Source organism: Microcebus murinus, chromosome 2 (genome assembly GCF_040939455.1).
Source record: "Microcebus murinus isolate Inina chromosome 2, M.murinus_Inina_mat1.0, whole genome shotgun sequence".
Taxonomy (NCBI): Eukaryota; Metazoa; Chordata; class Mammalia; order Primates; family Cheirogaleidae; genus Microcebus; species Microcebus murinus.
Window position 1 is genome coordinate 55,826,218 of NC_134105.1, and position 14,944 is coordinate 55,841,161.

Sequence of the window (14,944 nt, forward strand, 5' to 3'; positions counted from 1 at the left end):
AGCCTGAGCAAGAGCAAGACCCATCTCTACTAAAAATAGAAAAAATTAGCCCTGTGTGGTGGCCACCCCTTTAGTTCCAGCTACTTGGGAGCCTGAGGCGTAGGATAGCTTGAGACCAGGAGTTCGAGGCTACACTTTTACAGCAGGATTTGGCTGTGTGGCCTGACTTTCAGCATGCAGAACATCCTAGGTTTAGTATGTCTTCCAAACCCAGTCTGCCAGCATTCTCTGGACTCTGTGAGCCCCCCAGTAACCCCCAGTATAGCCTTTGTGCTTGAAGTCAGAGTTTGTTGTTTGCAACCCAGAACCAAATCTAGTGAAAAGTCTAGAGCTCTCAAGTCTGAAGATATTTCCATCTTCCTGATATTGATCTATAACATAATTTAATTAGAAATAGATGCTAGAGAAAAGAATTTCAAAATGTTCCCTAAGGTCTTTTATAGAACAAAAGCCAATATTAAGAAATTTACTTTTGGTGCCAGACAAATCCTTAGTCTATTCTTGGAAGAAATTACCACCATTAAATAAATTCAAAAGTCTGCCACCCAGCATGCTGGCCATTAGCATAGCTATTGATTTATAAAGAGAAAGTCAGTTGCCAGATTAACATCAAACCCAGACTACAACTCACCCTTTATGGAAAAATCAAGAAAGAACTTTTTTTTTTCTCTAGTCACTTCACAAGGGTGCTTATGGAGTATTTGTGAGATTTTTATAGTCTTTTACAGCCTCTCATTATACTTTTAACTTAGAATTCTCTGAGCCTGAATCTTTAATAGTAAACTTAGCAAAACTCACACTAGTCTTTTAAAATGAAGGAGGGTACTAAGACTTTTTGCCATCCATAGCTATTTCTTGTATTCACAAAACAAAACAATAGAAAGGATAAAAGAAACATCTATGATGTCCAAATGGTGCTTCAAGATGACGCATTCAGTGAAATATCGTACGGCTATAAAAGCAAAATTAAAACCTCACGTGCAGACTGCAAATATAAACAGATCAACTTGAAGCTTTGAGAAAAGAACACAGGGCCTAGCCAAGTTGCTGCAAAGCTACATCTTAGCTTGGTTCATTAGAAGCAGAATCTGATTGGGGGATTCTGACACATGGTGAGAAGCCAGAGTTAGCGACACAGAGACACAGTCCTGGCTTCAGTCTTGTATAATAAGGCCACCTCCACTCTTGACGCCCTTGAAAACTATGCAAATCAGGCAACTTCCTCCACCTTTTTTTTCCCTCTTAAGATTAGGTTTCAGTCATTTGCAGCCAAAGAATCCTGATTTTAAATGTAGGGAATATTAATTCAAGAATCGGTCCCCATTTAGGAGAAAAAAAGGCAAACAATAAAAGGAGCCAGTTTAATAAGAACAGCCACAATAAAAAATTTCTTCTGGGACCTTGCCTGGAAATTAGCTTGGTCTGGATCTTCTTTAGGGGGTCATGATTCTTATGACATTCTATTATTTTATAAGCAAACTGTGCTAACCTCTGTGTCTCTGTGTGACTGTTCTGATTCATGTCTTGGGAAAAGGAAAACAGCACCTATTAGACAGAACTTACATCCTGACTCTACCCGTTTCTAGCTGCGTAAGCTTGTACCAGTCACTTGCTTCTTGGGGAGTGGAGTGGAAAGCCATTTGTGGACAGGTGGCCACCTCACAACCAAAGGTCCAGGGAGGAAGAGAGGGTCCTGTTTCTTGTCAGAGTCACAGGACAGGGATTAGAGACATTTCAGAATGTCCGGTAAACTCTGTCACCGAAACACTTTGTGAATATTTCCACTTCTCGCCTCCAATCCCAGCTGTCATCATCTCTCACCTGGATGACTTCAACAGCCTTCTAACTGGTGTCCCTGCTCCCACTCCTGCCTTTCTGCAATCCAGTCTCCACAAAGGCGCCAGAAAGGTCTTTGAAAAACATAAACCCAATAATGCCATCCCCTGCTTCACATCTTCCCACGGTTCTCACAAAATAATACCTGAACTCCTTAGCGTGGCCTTGCACCATCTGGTCCTCCACACCCTCTCTGACCTCAATTTACAGTCCCAGCCTCCCGCCCTTCATTTCACTTGAGCAACACTGGCCTCTTCCTATCTCTTGAGAACACCAGATGTGAGCCTTTGCTGTTCCCTCTCCTAGAATGCCCTTCCTGTAGATCTTCATTCCTGTTTCTTTCCTTTCATCCAGGTCTCAGCTGGAATGTTACCCCTTAGAGGCATTTTTCCCTGACAATCCATTCTACAAAAGTTCCCTGAGCTCCCTCTATCACATCACATTGCTTTATGTTCTTAATGGCATTTATCACACTCTGACTCCTAGTTTCTGTATTGCCTCTCTCTTTCCACTGGAAAGCAAGTTCCCTGACAGCATGAAACTAGCCTAATTGCCTGCTATATTTGCAGCACCTAAAACCGTGCCTGACACATAGTATGTACTCAATAAGCAAATGTTGAATGCAGGTATGGACAAATGAATTCCAAATAGTTCTCAGCTTTGTTTCTTTATAGTAAATTAACAATGGAAAATAACACAGCTTTTTAAAATCAAACTCAAGTTTCTCCAGGGAATCGTTTGACAGGCAACACATTCCCTGAAAACAAGAGCTACATCAGGCCGTAGCACTAACTCACTCACATATGATATTCAATAAATGTTTATTAAATAAATTAATAAATCATGGCTCCTGACTCTGCCACTGTCAAGGTAATTTCCATGTTATTTTCCTGATCATAAATGTAGTAGCATTCCTCATATCCGATGCAGATAAATGCAGTAGCAGATAAATGCAGATAAATGCATACATAAATGTAGTAGCATTCTTCATATCCGTTACAGATTGTTATCATACAACTTTACAAATAAAAGATGTCTTTAAGTAAATTTAGAATTGTTCTGATGTGCCCACATCTGGATTCTTTATCTGGTCAACATTTTGATAGAATTTCTTTGTAATTTGATGGAGATCATATTTGTTTTATCTTATTTTATTTGGACTAGGAAGAATCTTATTTTGAAACCCATATATATGAATCACCATCTTGTTTCTTGAAAATTATGAAATAATGTTTTATACCAGGGATGACATTGTCGTAACTCTGAATTATTCTTTTGGAATGGAGCAGTAACTGTGAAACAGAATATGCAGGTCTTTTCTCAAAAATTCCCAATATGTGTGCACTTTCTGGTTCTTAAATGCAATTGCTAAAATTTTTAAACCTAATATTTTAATCTAACATTTTATCACCAACTTTTCTTTTAAAGTGTTCCTTTTGTCATTTAGTTATTAATTTTTCTGAGTTTGACATATTAAGAATTTTATGAGATGACATATATGTTTTTTTAGAAAGTTGATTCTCATCAATTAAAATAGCTGATTTCCTTTGTTTGTCATATTTACTAAACTATCTGGCACAAAATGCACCAAAACCCACAGCAATAGTTTTACGTAAATGCTTGTGAGTTTGCTGGTTACTATAATTGTTGATCTACTTATAACTTGTGCAACAGAGTATGTATGCAGAGATTGAGTTGTCAACAAAATAAATGCAGCCTCTTTATGATCAAAAAATAATAAAATAAAAATAAATTTAGTATTGTTTAATAGAAACAAGGCAGGGGTGGGAAACCTGCAGCCTCAAGGCCACATGTGGCCTTCAAGGTCCCTGAGTTCGGCCTCTCAACCAAATCCAAACTTCACAGAACAAATCCCTTTATTAAAAGGGATTTGTATTCACTTTTAAAATTATGAAATAATGTTTGGATAATAATTTTATTCCAATAATTTTAAAAGGCATGTAAAATTTGGATTCAGTCAAAAGGTTGTACTCAAGGATCCAGAAGGCCACATTGTGGCCCCAAGGCTGCAGGTTCCCTACTCCCTGGCCTTTGTTTTCTTTCTTGGTTTGTTTGTTTTAATTTCATTTTTTTAGATACTGTTGCCCAGGCTGGAGGGCAGTAAAGCGATCATATCTTTGCTGCAGCCTGGAACAAACTCATGGAATCAAGGGATCCTTCCACCTCAGCCTCCTGAGTAGCTGGGACTACAAGCTTCCAGTTTCTACCCTTAGCATGAGTCTGGCCTGTGAATCCCAGTTTGTTCCCTTAATAGCTCTGCTACCTTTGATGAATCGCTCAACTTCTTTCAGCTTTCATTTTTTCATCATCTGTAAGTTGAAGATAATAATGCCTACCTTGTAGGGTCATTGTAAGAAATTTTTTAAATTATGTGTGAGTAAGAGCCAGGCACAATGCTTGGCTTTAAGAAAATTCTTCGTGTCCCTTGAGAAGCAACAAATATTGTATAAGTAAAGATGTTCAAACAAAGCTTGAACTATTTCACCAAGAATATTCTAGAAAGGTCATACACTAGATGAGTTGTTTTACTAAACGACTTCTGTGAATTCAGAGACTTTATAAAGTGAACTCTCTTATTTTATAAATAGAAAGCAGAAGTACTGAAAAGCAATACCACTTGCCCAAGATGAAATAAAATTTCTTATTCTTAATCTGAAGGCGATCTACCAATGAGCTTCTCCCTCCCCCACCCTTCAATCCTGATTTGACTCATAATATTTTTCAACATTCTGAACAAAAACTGATTTGCTTACCCTTCCCAGGACACCTGGTTCAATGTTTTCCTGGGTGTCCCTGCTCAGACCCACTGCTATCTCCTCTCCCCCACCAATTCTATGCCAAGCCACTTCCCTCCCATCTTTTAAAGCAACATTAAAGAGAAAAAAAAGTTTCGCTTTTTATTAATGTCTCTATGTTGCCATCTGTCCTCAATACTGGGCTCTGATGCCCCACCCATCTGATCCATAAGGCAACCTGAGCCATCTTCTTAAAATACAAAGTAGATCAAATCACCCTCTCACCCAAAGCTTCTAGTTGCTTTCCATTGTATTTATGGTAAAAATCTAAACTCCCGAACAAATGACAAGAGTCTGCATTATCTGGCCCTGCCTACCTCCCTAGCCTGGCCTTGAATGTGCTCTCCCTTCTACTGACTCTAATCCATCCATATGTTCTTCCAGTTCCTCCAATGCCCCTAGCTTGTTCCTACATTGATGCCTTCACATACTGCTCTTTCTCCTTCAAAGTCTCACCTTTAAAGATTCATCATAAATGACATTTTTTTCAGAGATGCCCTCCCTAACTCCCCAAACCCCGATGATGCATTGAGAGGGGGTTCTCTCTGACACTCTCCCAAAGCACCTTTCTATTGTCTTAATGGTGTGCCCATTGTTTTGATGTATAAAAGGAGACATCAGCAGCCACTTCCACTTCTCTGGCCAAGTGGGCAGAGCAAATCACATGGGAGCAGATATTGCAAAAGAATTACTTATTTTGGTACACGTAGAATGATTAGGTTTACATAGTAGAATCTGTGTGACATAACAAAGGAAAACTCACACAATACTCCTGGGTATACACTGCTAGTCACTTGGGAAGAGGTAGATGGTGCTTAGGGGGTCCAAGGCCTTCTGGGAAAAAGGAGAGCAAGAAACCTAGTCTTTTATCCCAAGATGTGAAGGCAAGAAACTTGGAGCAGGTTAGCTTTGGCCACATTCACTAGAGGGAAAAGCCATGAAAGGCTTAAAAAATGTTTTATTGAAAGGGAATTGCATATTTGTCAGGGGGTGATCTAAGTACAACCCAGAGCCTAAGAACCCAAGAGAAAAGGCTAGCTCTGTAATGGCGTGTGGCCCAAGGTTGGCAGCAACCTGAGTCCACACGCTTACTCTAGCACGGTGGTGCTGCTATGGGTAATTACAGACAAGCATTAAGGCAGGAGTCATGGGTGTGAATTAATGTGCTGATGATGGAGTCCAAGCACAGACCCACTAGGCGTGGGCGGGGCATGTTCCATCAAGGGCATCATGGCAGCATGAGCCAGCACTGCCCTTCTGCCCACACGAGGCCAATCTGCAGCAGTGGCACTGTGTGGCAGTCAGAACAACCGCAGTAGACCCACCAGGCTGGTTATGTTTGTGTATCAGAAGGATTAGTTATCTGCTATGGATCGTTTTATCTATTTATAGCCACAGGAAGTCAGAACTGAAATAAAGGTTAGAGTTGGTAATCATTTTATCTTACTGATGAGAAAAAGGAAGACTAGCAAGATAAAGTGACTTCCATCATGTGGCAAAGCCAAGGCCAGACTCAGGTCTCCTGACATCCAGTAACTTATTCTTTCTGTGGCTTTCACCTGCTTATTCAATAACTTTCTTTTGTGCTTCTCATGAAACACAGAGAAGTGCTCATGAGGCAGGGTCACCTAACCACTGACTGACACTCCTGGGTGGAGGAGCTAGCCATTGAGCTGCTCTTCTATTTGAGGAAATGTGACCTGTCTGATCTGCCAGAAGCTCTGACCTAAACATGGTGGGTGGTAGCAAGAAGTTACCAGGGAAACTTCATACATCAAGACAGCAATTAGTGCTCCACTTTACTGTCTTGTGAATTCCCCAGAATCTTATCTTTTATAATCTCTCTGTCATCATTCTCGACATTAACAACATTACTCCTTTTTCCAAATTTTTATGAATCACAACAGCAGCATGTTCTCAACCATAGAAAATGACACTTACTATGTATTTAGAAAGAGAGACAAAAAGACAAATCAAATCTACTCTCAAGATATATCAAATAATTAGTGAAAAGTATATTTTTTAATTACACTTGATTTTTTTTTTTTAAGTTGAAAAACCATTTATTTCACTGGAAAGAAAGTGATTCAACTCTATAGGTCTAGCCTTTGGGCCAAAAAGAGATCCAGAAGCAGTGAGACTCTCACCAAGGTCATCCCCAAATTCAAAACCCACTGGAGGCAGGAAGCAGGGAGGAGGTAGCTCAGCCCCCACCACAATTTCTGCACACAATGAGGCCTGCTGGGAGAATAGAACATGAATGGGAGGCTACAGAAGTATTGAAGGATACGAAGAATAGGAAAATGGGCAGTAAAGGAAAGGAAGAGAAGGTCTGAACTCAGCAAGGTAAATTAAGGTCCATGGTTCCTGAGAGACTGAATGCACAGAGCCGAGAACGTCCCGGAGATGGGGTACCACGAAGGGTGTATTCTCATGCACAACCGCAGCTCGGAATTTCAGCCCACACACATCCCACCTTGAAACTCTGTGTTATCAAGGCCCCTGATGGCCTCCACTGCATCCTCTGCCCGCTCCATGTGTACGAAGGCATAATCTTTGACGATGTCACATTCAATGACTGGACCATACTCCTCAAACTTGGCCCGAAGCTCCTTGTTGGTGCAGGTGGGACTGATGTTGCCCACATGCAACTTTGTTGAGGTTTTGTTCTTATTCTTGCTGGCTTCCACATTGATGTTCACCCCATGAAGCTTGTAGTGGTGCAGGTTGCGTATGGCATCCTCAGCTGCAGTTTTGTCTTCTATGTGCACAAAGCCATAGTTCTTAATGATGTCACATTCCAGCACCTTCCCATACTGCTCAAAGAGTGAGCGGATCTCCTGTTCTGTGGCCTGCCGAGGCAGGTTTCCAATAAACAGCTTCACCATTTTGACAAGAGCCCGCACGGAAATCAGCAGGGGCTCATCCTCGCCACGCGGACGCTTCTGACAAAACGCTAAAATCTACACTTGATTTTTTTGATCAATTAATGCTTGAAATGAATAGGCTTCCAGCTCCAATATGACCTTTTGTTTTTGTATTGTCAAGATGTTTTAAATAGTAATGCTATTTGGTATAGGTTTTATTTACATGACTTTTAGCTAAATTAGCAATGTTCTTTTTTCCTAACAGAATTAAGATGTGAATAATCAAGCTGCTTCTTTCATTTCTGACACTGTTTTTTATTTTTAGATTTATGACCCTCCAAATACCTATCATAGAATCGGTGCTGCTAAAATAATGTATAGATTTTGAATAAGCACCTCGTTCAGTCACTGAAATGTCCCTCTTATGAACATTGTCCCACAGAACATCTGGCAGAGTCACTGGTTGGGAAGATAACACTTTGTGCTATTTGTGGGCTGCAAATAAGATGAACGTGTTGTTAGGACTTGGTCAAACTGTATGAGGCAGTTTACAACTCTATGATTATCACACTCTGGTTGAATTATAAAGTTTGTGTAAATTCAATTCTGTACTGTTGCAAAATGACTTGGCCTAAGACAACAGCTAGATGCACAATTAATTCAATGCAACATTTAGTTGAGGACAGGTTTGTGCATAGAGAACAACAAGGAGAGGACCCTGACTGGAAAGGGCTCCCACGAGAGTACGTGGGTGCTGGCTAGGTCCATGTTCAACTCCCACACAGAGGAAGACCTTTTAGGTGGGGAGGCACAACTCACTGCAGACAGGGAGTGGAAGAGCATTGCAGATCTGCGACAGAGTCTTCAGGACACAAGGTAGTGGCTACTCCTCCGGGTTTAAGGGAAAGGGGAGATGGGATCCAGTGTGTTTTGGATTTAGAGAGCTAACTGGCAGCTGCAGAGGGGAATGGATTCCATGGCTGAGAGAATGCAGAGGAGAGATGGCGGCAGAGGGAGGTGAGGAGGGATTAATTACAACACCTTATAAAACTTTATACACAGGTGTTTTGCCATTTTTCTTTCTTCTTCTTCTTCTTCTTTTTTTTTTTTGGAAGTTACATTCTCTACTGTACTTTTCCCCCCAATGAACTATAACTAATCAAGCTGTGAAACACTACTTGCCTCTTTTCTCCAGTTTCCTGGGGAAAATATCTATCTGGACACAAGAAGTCAACATTGTTATCCAGTAAAACATCACAGTGATATTCCTAATATGGAAGAAATATTCCCAGCTTGCTAAAAGGATTCAGTAATAAAGCATTTTCATAGCACTGTACACCTCCCAATTATTTTCACATGTATTAATCTTATTGGGTTTTGTTATAATCCTGTGAAATGGGCAGGGTAGGTGTTTTTGTTTCTATCTTACACACACACACACACACAAAGAAAATAGTTCACAAAGGTATCAAGTGCATTGTCTAAGGTCACACAATAATTGCTTGTGTAAGTGGAACCAGACCCTCCCTGTCTTCTGTTTTTGGTGTTCAGGTATTTAGTCAATAGCATTCATTGGGCAGACCTTGGCAGGCAATTATAACTGTTCCCAGGAAAAGAACATGCAAGACAGACACAGTCCTATTAGACTCAGGAGAGCTAATAGAACAAAGACAAGTAACCAGTATGTCCAGTGAAGTGTGACTTAGACTATAACAGGCAAATGCAATGTACTGTGGTACCAAAGGGCCGGGGCCCCCAAGCCCAGAGAGAGTCAAGGACGGCTTCTCTAAGAATGTGACTTCTAACTTGAGATCTTAGCCAATCCAAGAGGGGTGACTGCTCGGCAGATATTGTTGAATGGCTGCGGGGTAAAATGGAAAGTTGAAAACGGGAGAGAGAAGTGTTCTGATTAAAAAGGGCAGTCTGCATGAAGTCACAGAGAATTTCCATTCTGTAGTGTTACTTCTGTGCACATGTGTGTATAGGCCTCTCATTAAAGAAGTCACACGCTGTTCAACCGTCTTTTCTGTATAAGAATGACATACAGGCCGGGCGCTGTGGCTCACGCCTGTAATCCTAGCTCTTGGGAGGCCGAAGCGGGCGGATTGCTCTAGGTCAGGAGTTCAAAACCAGCCTGAGCAAGAGCGAGACCCCGTCTCTACTATAAATAGAAAGAAATTAATTGGCCAACTGATATATATATATATAAAATTAGCCGGGCATGGTGGCACATGCCTGTAGTCCCAGCTACCCGGGAGGCTGAGGCAGAAGGATCACTCGAGCCCAGGAGTTTGAGGTTGCTGTGAGCTAGGCTGACGCCACGGCACTCACTCTAGCCTGGGCAACAAAGCGAGACTCTGTCTCAAAAAAAAAAAAAAAAAAAAAGAATGACATACAGAGACTACTTGACTTAGGACAGAGTTACATCCCAACAAACTCAAAGTTGAAAATACTTTAAGTCAAAGATGCATTGAATCTCCCTAACCTACTGAACATCAGAGTTTAGGCTAGCCTAGCTTAAAAGTGCTCAGAACACTTACATTAGCCTACAGTTTGGCAAAATCACCTGGTGGTGACACAGTTCACTGTAGAGTACAGGTTGTTGACCCTCGTGGCTGACTGGGAGCTGCAGGTGGCTGCCACTGCCCAGCATTGCACAGAGAATCGTGTGGTATATTGCCAGTCTGGGAAAGGATAAAAATTCAATAATCTGTACATTTTCTACTGAATGTCTATCACTTCCACACCATAGTATAGTTGAAAGATCATGGCTGGGTGCAGTGGCTCACGCCTATAATCCTACCACTCTGGGAGGCCGAGGTGGGCAGATTGCTCAAGGTAAGGAGTTGGAAACTAATCTGAGCAAGAGTGAGACCCTGTCTATCCTAAAATAGGAAGAAATTAATTCGCCAACTAAAATATATATATATAGAAAAAATTAGCCGGGCATGGTGGTGCATGCCTGTAGTCCCAGATACTCAGAAGGCTGAGGCAGAAGGAATGCTTAAGCCCAGGAGTTTGAGGTTGCTGTGAGCTAGGCTGACGCCATGGCACTCACTCTAGCCCGGGCAACAGAGTGAGACTCTGTCTCAAAAAAAAAAAAATTAAAAAAAAAATCGTTAAGTCAGGGATTGTCTGAACTATGTTTATTGTAAAATGTTACCATACACTTAGGGGGCAAGATATAAGGGGAACCCCATGAAAAATTGGGCTCCATTTTGGTTATCATCTGTCTTCTATGAAAGCTGGCATTTTCTAGGGAAAAGGGGGACTTGAGAGATTGTTTAATAATCCTCAAGAAGCACAGCTGGCAGGAGTTGAAATACAAACTTGGTTATCTCTATGATAAGGAATTGAGGAAAGTGGGGAGTCAGAATTTGACATGTTACATTTGTAGATCTTAGAGCTGTGAGGCATGAATGAGATAAATGTGGAACACTGGTGGGTTATTAAAATGTTATACAAAATGCAAGGAGTTTTATAGGGAGGACTTCCCGGCCCTGCTTCCCTGCAATGCAAGGCTGGAACTGAAAACTGAAACGTAGCACCCAGGATCCTTCATCTACCACCATGCAGCACTCCCAGATGAATCAGTCTGTCACAAATGCTTGCAATGCATATTCCTGAGTGTTATTCCCAGAAAACTGAACCTATGGAAACTTTTATAATTGAGTTGTTGACCCTCACAACTTTTTCAAAGGAGAAAGGCCAGTGAGTCACAATTATGCTACAACTCCAGACCATCTGAATTTCTTCAAAGATGATGGCTTAAGAAGTGTTTAATTCTTGGCTCAATCTGATAAACTAAAATTAAAAAAAAAAACTACATTTTTTAGCCCTGATTTATCTCATTAATCTTCAAGTTATATTGGCTTCTGAATATATCATTTAGATAATCCACCATCACTCCATATGTTCCATGTCCCAAAGCCCCAGTCACCTAAGGGGAACCATCCTTACATAACATTTGCCAAACACTATCCCTTCCAAACCAACCATTTTGGTTCATTGAACCATGATTCTCCCAAATGAGAAATCTTGAGAATACCATAAAAGGAAAAAGACCTTTGATATTTAGTAGTCTTATCTTTGTGCTTTACAGATGAGAGTATATATAACTTGCCCAGTGCTGCAGTTAGGACTAGAATTCCTGGCTTCTATCTAAACTAAACAAATAACAACAACAAAAGGAAAACTCAAGATATCCTGAATTAGATATCTAGTTCTAATATTCTTTACCTTCAAGTTCTTTATCTGAATAATGTAGATAATAGATCTACAGGATGCAATTAAATGAGATAATGTATGTGAAAACATTTACCACAGTGCAAAGGACATAGTAGATGCTCAATAAATGTTTGTTGAATCAATCACTACTGAAATTGACCATTTCTAACAGCATCAGTTCTCTCTTATTTTTCTTTCTGACTCATCTCTTCCCACTCTCTCTATCCTACGGCCCCAAATGACCTGCAAATGCAAGTTATAACTTATCTCACAGCCTCGTTTTCCAGCCCAAATCTATCCACAAACTACAACCCTGCCAATAAACCATCATCCCTGTTCAAAAACCCACAACAGAGGTTTTATTGCCTTTTGGCAAAGGAGTAAGTCCTCATCCTGTCATTCAGGGACTAACTACCCAAATCTGCTTCCTTGAAACAGTATGAACATCTTCAAACCATAACTCCCATTGTTCCAGTGTGCACTCTCTGTTTTCTTCTGGCAGGTTTTGGGCATGCTGGCCCTCAGCCATGAGGTCAAGTTATGCCAACTCTCTTCTTCCTGGGAGTCTACTCTGGTAAATTCAGGTCCACTTTCTTCTGACAGCCAAGATTAATTACATCCTGTCTTGTATCATTGTTCTTTAATTAATTGTTTTACTCACAAATGTGGAAATTCTGCTTCTCTCTCTTTTTTTTTATTTTAGGGTATTACAGGGGTACAAGTGTTAAGGTTATGTATATTGCCCATGCTCCCCCTCCCCCCTTGAGTCAGAGTCTCAAGCGTGACCATCCCCCAAACGTTGCACATCTCACTCATTGTGTTTGTATATGCCCATCCCCTCCCCCCTCCCACCTGCCCAACACTCAATAAATGTTATTCCTATAATGTCCACTGACTGTTAATACTGTCCACTGATATCTGTTAATACCAATTTGCTGGTGAGTACATGTGGTGCTTGTTTTTCCATTCTTGAGATACTTCACTTAGTAGAATGGGTTCCAGCTCTATCCAGGAAAATACAAGAGGTGCTATATCACCATTGTTTCTTAAAGCTGAATAGTACTCCATGGTATACATATACCACATTTTATGAATCCACTCATGAATTGATGGGTACTTGGGTTGTTTCTCTTAACAGATTGTAATTCATTGATTAGTTTTAAAATGTGTACTTACTATCCCTTCCACAGTATCTAAAATATATTGTGGTAAAGTAAAAAATGTAAAGAAATCTGAATAATCTCAACTCTTATAAAAGCCAATTATAGAACATTTTTCCTACAATGTATATTCATATGCATAATCACTTTCTCTGAAGTAACATTCTGAATATAGCAAAAATGTACAGGCAGAGAAGATTAGCAATTGAATAATGTTTGTATATAGGGTAAAACAATATTATTTCTGTAAAATAACCTATCACATACATCTACCACATGGGACATATCAAAGGCAAAGTTCACTTGTCAAAATATATCAGTGATTCCCTAATTTTAAAAAATCACAACTACATCATGAAATATCTTCTTGAATTGAAGCATCTCAGTTTATATTTGTGGATACTGAGTGGGGAATTTGCTGATTCAAGATTAAAGGCAAAAACTTCCAAGGTTGCTTTTATCTAGTTCCAAGGCTGATGATGAGAAACTATTTGTTCCTCATACCTCACTTTTCATGATGTTGACAGTTAACTTTATATTTACTATTTTTAGATAGCTACATTATAAGCCACATTCTACCTGTTTGGTAGTGCCAGGTTATAAAACTACAAAATGTTATCATGGCTTCCTTTGAATAAAACCCTAAGGTTATGTCTGCTTCTGGCAATTTAGCTATCATGTCAAATAACTGTATTCTGGTGAGCATGGCTCATAGAAAGTAAAACAATAATAAGTCAAACATTATTGCTGAGTCAACTGGCTGATTCCAACAGAATGGCAAAAACAGTGACTATGAACTGTAGTTATCTATCAAGGTGACATTACTTCACACTGTAGTCTCATTTAATTTCACATCTCATATTGTATTTTGCAAAGTTTCTGGGAAAAAGAAAAAGAAGAAAGCTTCTGTTTACACCATGCTTAAGCCTCTGTTGAAGTATTTATGCAGTGGTAACTTGTAGCAGTTGGGATGTTTTCTTATTAAGGTGTCTCTGCTCTAAGTTTTCCAGCAGTAACAACTGAATATTTTTATAGTCATGATAGTCAAGATAAGATATACTCTGCGTCCTTTCAAGTAAGGAGTTTGGAAAATTGGATTACTATCCTATACCCAACTCAACGAAAGCTAACGGGAAATCTATGTTTTACCCATAGGTAGAAAAAAAATTTAAATCTCATTTTAACACTAATAGGCTGAAATTTCAATTCACTAAGTTCTACTGTTTTCATTTTTATAATTCCCTAACCTATTCAGAAAGCAGTTTTGCCACTTTCTTTTCCTTGAAATAGCTCCAACTTTGTACTGTACAGATCTTTCTGAAGATATTTGGAGATTTAATTTCAATGGTGTACAAAACAGAAGATGGAACCATTTCTTTAAAAAATACCTATTTTGAAACCATGAATTTCTCCTCTTCGATGTGATTGCATGTTGAATTTAAGTTTAATATTTTGATGATAACTGAATTAATGGTGTCTGATAAAATGCAACAAATCAATAAATATTATCTGAATGAAGATATTAATTGAAATTAAGTAAGACTAGTTTCAAATATACTCTTTCTTAAGACAGTGAGTTTGGCCATATTAAGATGAAATTTCCAAGATTGATCTATATTCTTTCTGAGGCCACCATACTCATGGTTTAGAATTAAAGCTTCTAAATAAAAACACACTACATAGTTCCTCTTTGACTTAAAAACAAAACAAACAAACAAAATTTAAGTATGATTAACTGTATGTATGGGTAAGCATTTTATTTATATGATTTAACTGCATTTTTTTCTAGTATATAAATCATGTGATACAGCAAACTCAAAGTTGTGGGACACAAACCGACAGTTGTGAAAATTCAGATACTCTGCCTTTAAAGATATGTTAATTAGAACACATTAGAAAAGTGTTTATTATTTAAAAGTCTTTTTCCCCCTCCTGTTTGATCACTTACACATCCCATTCCCCAACCACAGAAGCAAACACTGTATGCCTAAAATTGGTGCTGGTTTTGATAAGCTAGGGTGATGACATCAGCCTGAGT

At 39.5% G+C, this 14,944-nt stretch overlaps 1 protein-coding gene and 1 pseudogene across 1 annotated transcript in view; both read right to left on the reverse strand.

Moving 5' to 3' along the window:
• Positions 1–14,944, reverse strand: part of PTGER3 (prostaglandin E receptor 3) — a 104,904-nt gene that overhangs the window by 70,333 nt on the left and 19,627 nt on the right. The window lies entirely within an intron of this gene.
• Positions 6,689–8,100, reverse strand: LOC105884237 (RNA-binding protein 4 pseudogene; annotated as a pseudogene).